The sequence below is a fragment of the Salminus brasiliensis genome, chromosome 4 (genome assembly GCF_030463535.1).
Source record: "Salminus brasiliensis chromosome 4, fSalBra1.hap2, whole genome shotgun sequence".
Taxonomy (NCBI): Eukaryota; Metazoa; Chordata; class Actinopteri; order Characiformes; family Bryconidae; genus Salminus; species Salminus brasiliensis.
This window is the reverse complement of record NC_132881.1, coordinates 12,429,054-12,435,053: the sequence shown is the minus strand read 5'-3', so window position 1 is coordinate 12,435,053 and position 6,000 is coordinate 12,429,054. Positions and strand designations below refer to the sequence as shown.

At 37.0% G+C, this 6,000-nt stretch overlaps 2 non-coding genes across 2 annotated transcripts; both read left to right on the top strand.

The window, feature by feature from the left end:
* Window positions 1-3,811: 3,811 nt before the first annotated feature.
* On the top strand, window positions 3,812-3,901 carry trnar-ucu (transfer RNA arginine (anticodon UCU)). The gene is given in 2 exon segments: window positions 3,812-3,848; window positions 3,866-3,901. It is a non-coding gene; the product is annotated as a tRNA-Arg (tRNA).
* Window positions 3,902-4,734: 833 nt separating this feature from the next.
* On the top strand, window positions 4,735-4,824 carry trnar-ucu (transfer RNA arginine (anticodon UCU)). The gene is given in 2 exon segments: window positions 4,735-4,771; window positions 4,789-4,824. It is a non-coding gene; the product is annotated as a tRNA-Arg (tRNA).
* Window positions 4,825-6,000: the final 1,176 nt, after the last annotated feature.

The following is a 6,000-nucleotide window of genomic DNA, read 5'->3' as shown; positions in this document are numbered from 1 at the left end:
AAATTCCTATCTGGATTCAGACCCCATCATAGCACAGAGACAGCCCTAGTGAAGATTACAAAGATCTCTTTCTTGCCTCTGATCAAGGCTACGTATTCTTTATTAGCCCTACTAGACCGCAGTGCAGCCTTTGATACAATACGTCACACTATTCTACTAGAAAGATTAGAGAAAATGGTTGGAATCACAGGAACAGCCCTACCGTGGTTCAAATCATATCTAACTGAACACCATCAGTTTATAAAGATAAAAGATTTAGCAAATTACACAAGTAAGATATGGAGTTCCACAATACTCTATTTTAGGACTGCTATTATTTACATTATACATGTTACCACTGGGCAGTTATAATTTCCATTGCCATTGCAGATGACACACAGCTCTATATATCAGCCCAACATGTTGATACATTTAGATTAAAGAAAATGGAGGACTGTGTAAAGGATATAAAACTCTGGATGTCACATAACTTCTTTCTTCTTAACAGTAACAAAACAAAACTTCTCCTTTTAGGTCCAAAAGACACTAGAAATAAACTATTTTTATTTAGACTTAATGTTAGATCAGCTGATTTTTCCATTATCCCTGGTCCAGCAACTAAAAATCATTTGACTGAATAAAGATTTGAATTAAGTAAACCATCACTTACCTGACTGGTGTGACTGGGTAAGGTCTTGGTGTAGCACCTTCTCAATGTTTCCGGAGAGCACAACAGATTCCAGGAAGCAGAGGAGAAGCCTTTCTCTGTGATAGAGGACCGGACATCATACCCAATTTCATCACTTTAACTGGTGGTACTATTTCCACATATTTCTCAGACTAGGAGAAGCTGCATTTGCAAACACTAGTAAATGAAACTTCACAGAAATTAATCGGGCTGTCTTACTAATGAGCTAAAAAACACAGTCACTTAAAATCCAAGCACATTTGAGTTTGAGAACCTTGAGTTTGGAAAGCTCAGTCAACTTAGTTTGATATTGGATCATTAGATATTCGCTTTGCCCCTCCTCTCACTCACAAACAAATCCCTTAAAACCTCAAACATGACTTAAAAAAAACGATGGAGAACAGAGAAACTACACTCATTATATTTCCTCAACATTTCCAGTCTTTCCATTTGGACAAGGATATTTAATCAGAATAGCCAGAATTCCTGCAACAGGTGCTGTTGATGCTAAAAGACAAAATGTGCGGAAATCAAAAACTCTCAGAGATAAAGAGCTGCTGGTGTTACTTAAAGACAAACAAACCTACTGAAGAACAGAGAAGAAATTAAAATCAATGACAAACCTTAACTTCTTCAACAAACAGATTTTTTTTTTTGCACTTTAGAGGTTCTAAACATGCATGTAGCGCATTTTCATAATGAATAAATCACTACTGTGACACTGCCTATTTTAACCATTTTTAATGTAATATAGTTCCAGTTAAACATCCATAAAGCATATAAATCCAAAATCAGCTGTAGTGTAGAGAGACATCTGAAATATACTACTACCCTTAGAATAGCCAGATCACAATTTACAAAACAAGTACTTAAGAGAGCCTGCAGATTTCTTGTGGACTGCTCACTAGTGCTTGAAGGTAGGTAAAATTTTGTCTGTACTCACCCTCTTATTAACGGTACTTACTTGAAGTCCATAGAACCAATCCAAAACATAGGAGTTGGAAAGCTCTCACAAAGTGGTTTGTATTTCAGACATCCTTCTTTCTGATAACAGTTTATAATCCTGGGTGTTTCCTTGTGAAAGGAAAGTCTAAACCATGGAAATCCCTGGTTTGAGTTGCTGAGAGTCAATTCAGGAGTGATACATTTGTCTTCTGTGTGTAAAGTTTATCCCAGTGTCCATAAGAAGAGCAAGTTAGTTGTAAGGACTGCAAATAGAGAACCAAACAAACAGAAAACAAGACAAAAGTGAAGCTTTCTGCAAAAGCACAACAGAACAAAACCTCATGAAGCCACATCTAAACCACCTTGCTGCTTCATAGTTCCCTCCCTTTTGGCTTGTAACCTGGCCTACTTCCAATATACTGCCACATAGTGGATGGAGTAGGAATTACCATGAAAAAAGGTCACAACACTGGAGTCAAACGAGTGTCAGCTATGGCTTCAAGTAGGCCTAAGTTTTAGGATTTTTTTTTTATGCCAATATAGAAAATAGACAATAGGCAAGTGGCTTAAAGTTTCAACCACAACAGGCCCAATGAGACCTAAAGAACCAGCACAACAGGCCCAATGATAATGATCATTACAAATCAATACACATAACCAATCATCAAAATTATTGCATTTTCAACTAAAAAAAACATTCTGTTAATAGTCATATCTCATATGAAGACTTTTGTATCCTTTGAAAAGAACTAAATCTGGCATGTGTGACTGTGTCCTATAAATACTTATAAATAAATGAATACATTGTAAGGTGAATGCTGTGCCAAGGTCCTGCACAATTGTTTCTTATTTTAGTGACAAATAAATAGCAATTTAATACATTTATAACTATTTTACAAAGTTAGTGAGATAATGTTTACATCAATCCTGATGCTTTAAATCTCTCCCACATGGTGAGGTATACAGTTGATTTATTTAACAATGGTATCGGATCGGTACTGTGTATCGATCAATAAGTTTATGTATTGGTATCGATTATATATGGTGTGATCTGTAAATGTAACATATAGGAAACAGCATATGACAGCATTATTGTAAGGCATTTCTGGCAACTTCACTGGTTAATAGAATATGCCTACATTGATAAATCCCCTTAAGTTGCACCCTGATTGGTGAATGTTTAGCATGTCAAATGTATGCTTGAATGTGATTGGCTAATACCAACCACAATAATTGACATATCAAGTCCTCTGGTCAGACTATTATAGAACAGGCTAAAGATGCAGCATGTAAAATTGTAGGTTGACTGGATGAATGGTTTCTAAGAGTTATGTACTATTGGCCTCGCTTTCTTGTGACAAATGTCCACCAAACTTGACATACCCCCTCAAAATAATGTGCTGAACATTTTGTTAAAATGGGCTTGTTCAAAGTCAAAGTGTTCAAAAGGTACAAGTTATTCCTTATAATTATTATTAATTATAAATATTGAAGGTATTTTGCTACCAGATGTGTGAGGATTGGCAAAAAAATTCTTAAAGTAGAAAGGATCAAGAAATTACCCCCCCCCCCCAAAAAAAAAAAAAAAAGTGTGTGTAGGACACAGATGCTACAGACCAGATGCTATTGAATAAAAACGCTTAATGCTTTGTTGTAACGCCACCATCAGGCCAGTGAATGTCATTTTTCTTGAAGCTGCTGTAACTTTGTTGTGTCCATATGCAATGTGTTTAATGCATATATTAAACAAATTCGTTGTTACGGATTTAGGACACTGGGGGGCACTAGTGGACTGTTTGAGGTAAGAGAAAGAAAAGAGGAAAGGAGGGGAAGAATAAACAAAATAGTAAGCTCTCTGTTCCATAATCGTGTGTGGTTAATGTCTGACTCTGAACGACAAGTCAACACAACAAGCGCCTGTCTAGTAAACAGGAGATCCTGGCTTGGAATCCCAGCGGTGCCTTTTCCTTGGGTAATCTTTAATCAGTAACTGCTACAATGAGTAAATCAACCCTTTTTTTATTGGCGTCAGACTATAACTAACAGTATGCAGAGCTTTGGTGTGTGCTTAGACTTGCAGATAATCATCAGACCACTGGGATTTACATATGCATAGTAAATTTATTATTTGCCTCAAATATTAGCAGCACTACTGTTATTTTATAGGAAGATTGGCCAAGGAACCAGTTTCTACACCTGGGCTCTGTGGTGCAATGGATAGCGCATTGGACTTCTAGATAAATAGCTGGAGCAATTCAAAGGTTGTGGGTTCGAGTCCCACCAGAGTCGAGAGTGTTTCCTCTTCTTTATAGCTCTGTCTACTACCTTTTTGTACTTTTATTTGCAAGATTTTCTCTAATCTTTTTACCTAATTAATAGCAATTTCAAACTTTCAGAAATATTCTGTTTGATGTTGGGGTATTGGAACATATTTGTGCTGCAGAAGATTCTGCATGTATTTGTGAAAAGTGAGATGAAGCAGTTTGAAATGTAGGATTTTAGCCTTTTCTGAATCAGAATGATGTTTGCTGATCCATTAAAAGATGTTTAAACGGAACCTGAAGGGTAAACAAAAGATGCTAAGTTTTGTGTGTACATTCTGCGTGACAAGGTCTAGTACTCTGTACATGTATATGATAGGTTTAAGCAATTGAGACAAGCTTTCAGAGTTGATGTTATTTGTTTCTGGAAAATGCAGAGGTTCCTAATCAGGGAAGTTGTTTTTGCTGTCTGTGTGAAGTTTGTATGCAAGAGAATGTTTTTGAGTTTGCCTGAAGCTATATTGTGTTGATATAGAAAACCAGTCAGGTAGGGCGCCGTGGCTTAGTTGGTTGTACCGCCTGTCTAGTAAACAGGAGATCCTGGCTTGGAATCCCAGCGGTGCCTTTTCCTTGGGTAATCTTTAATCAGTAACTGCTACAATGAGTAAATCAACCCTTTTTTTATTGGCGTCAGACTATAACTAACAGTATGCAGAGCTTTGGTGTGTGCTTAGACTTGCAGATAATCATCAGACCACTGGGATTTACATATGCATAGTAAATTTATTATTTGCCTCAAATATTAGCAGCACTACTGTTATTTTATAGGAAGGTTGGCCAAGGAACCAGTTTCTTCACCTGGGCTCTGTGGCGCAATGGATAGCGCATTGGACTTCTAGATAAATAGCTGGAGCAATTCAAAGGTTGTGGGTTCGAGTCCCACCAGAGTCGAGAGTGTTTTCTCTTCTTTATAGCTCTGTCTACTACCTTTTTGTACTTTTATTTGCAAGATTTTCTCTAGTCTTTTTACCTAATTAATAGCAATTTCAAACTTTCAGAAATATTCTGTTTGATGTTGGGGTATTGGAACATATTTGTGCTGCAGAAGATTCTGCATGTATTTGTGAAAAGTGAGATGAAGCAGTTTGAAATGTAGGATTTTAGCCTTTTCTGAATCAGAATGATGTTTGCTGATCCATTAAAAGATGTTTAAACAGAACCTGAAGGGTAAACAAAAGATGCTAAGTTTTGTGTGTACATTCTGCGTGACAAGGTCTAGTACTCTGTACATGTATATGATAGGTTTAAGCAATTGAGACAAGCTTTCAGAGTTGATGTTATTTGTTTCTGGAAAATGCAGAGGTTCCTAATCAGGGAAGTTGTTTTTGCTGTCTGTGTGAAATTTGTATGCAAGAGAATGTTTTTGAGTTTGCCTGAAGCTATATTGTGTTGATATAGAAAACCAGTCGGGTAGGGCGCCGTGGCTTAGTTGGTTATAGCGCCTGTCTAGTAATAAGGAGATCCTGGGTTCGAATCCCAGCAGTGCCTTTTCCTTGGGTAATCTTTAATCAGTAACTGCTACAATGAGTAAATCAAACCTTTTTTTATTGGCGTCAGACTATGACTAACAGTATGCAGAGCTTTGGTGTGTGCTTAGACTTGCAGATAATCATCAGACCACTGGGATTTACATATGCGTAGTAAATTCATTATTTGCCTCAAATATTAGCAGCACTACTGTTATTTTATAGGAAGGTTGGCCAAGGAACCAGTTTCTTCACCTGGGCTCTGTGTAGCAGTGGATAGCGCATTGGCCTTTTAGATAAATAGCTGGAGCAATTCAAAGGTTGTGGGTTCGAGTCCCAGCAGAGTCGAGAGTGTTTCCTCTTCTTTATAGCTCTGTCTACTACCTTTTTGTACTTTTATTTGCAAGATTTTCTCTAGTCTTTTTACCTAATTAATAGCAATTTCAAACCTTCAGAAATATTCTGTTTGATGTTGGGGTATTGGAACATATTTGTGCTGCAGAAGATTCTGCATGTATTTGTGAAAAGTGAGATGAAGCAGTTTGAAATGTAGGATTTTAGCCTTTTCTGAATCAGAATGATGTTTACTGATCCATTAAAA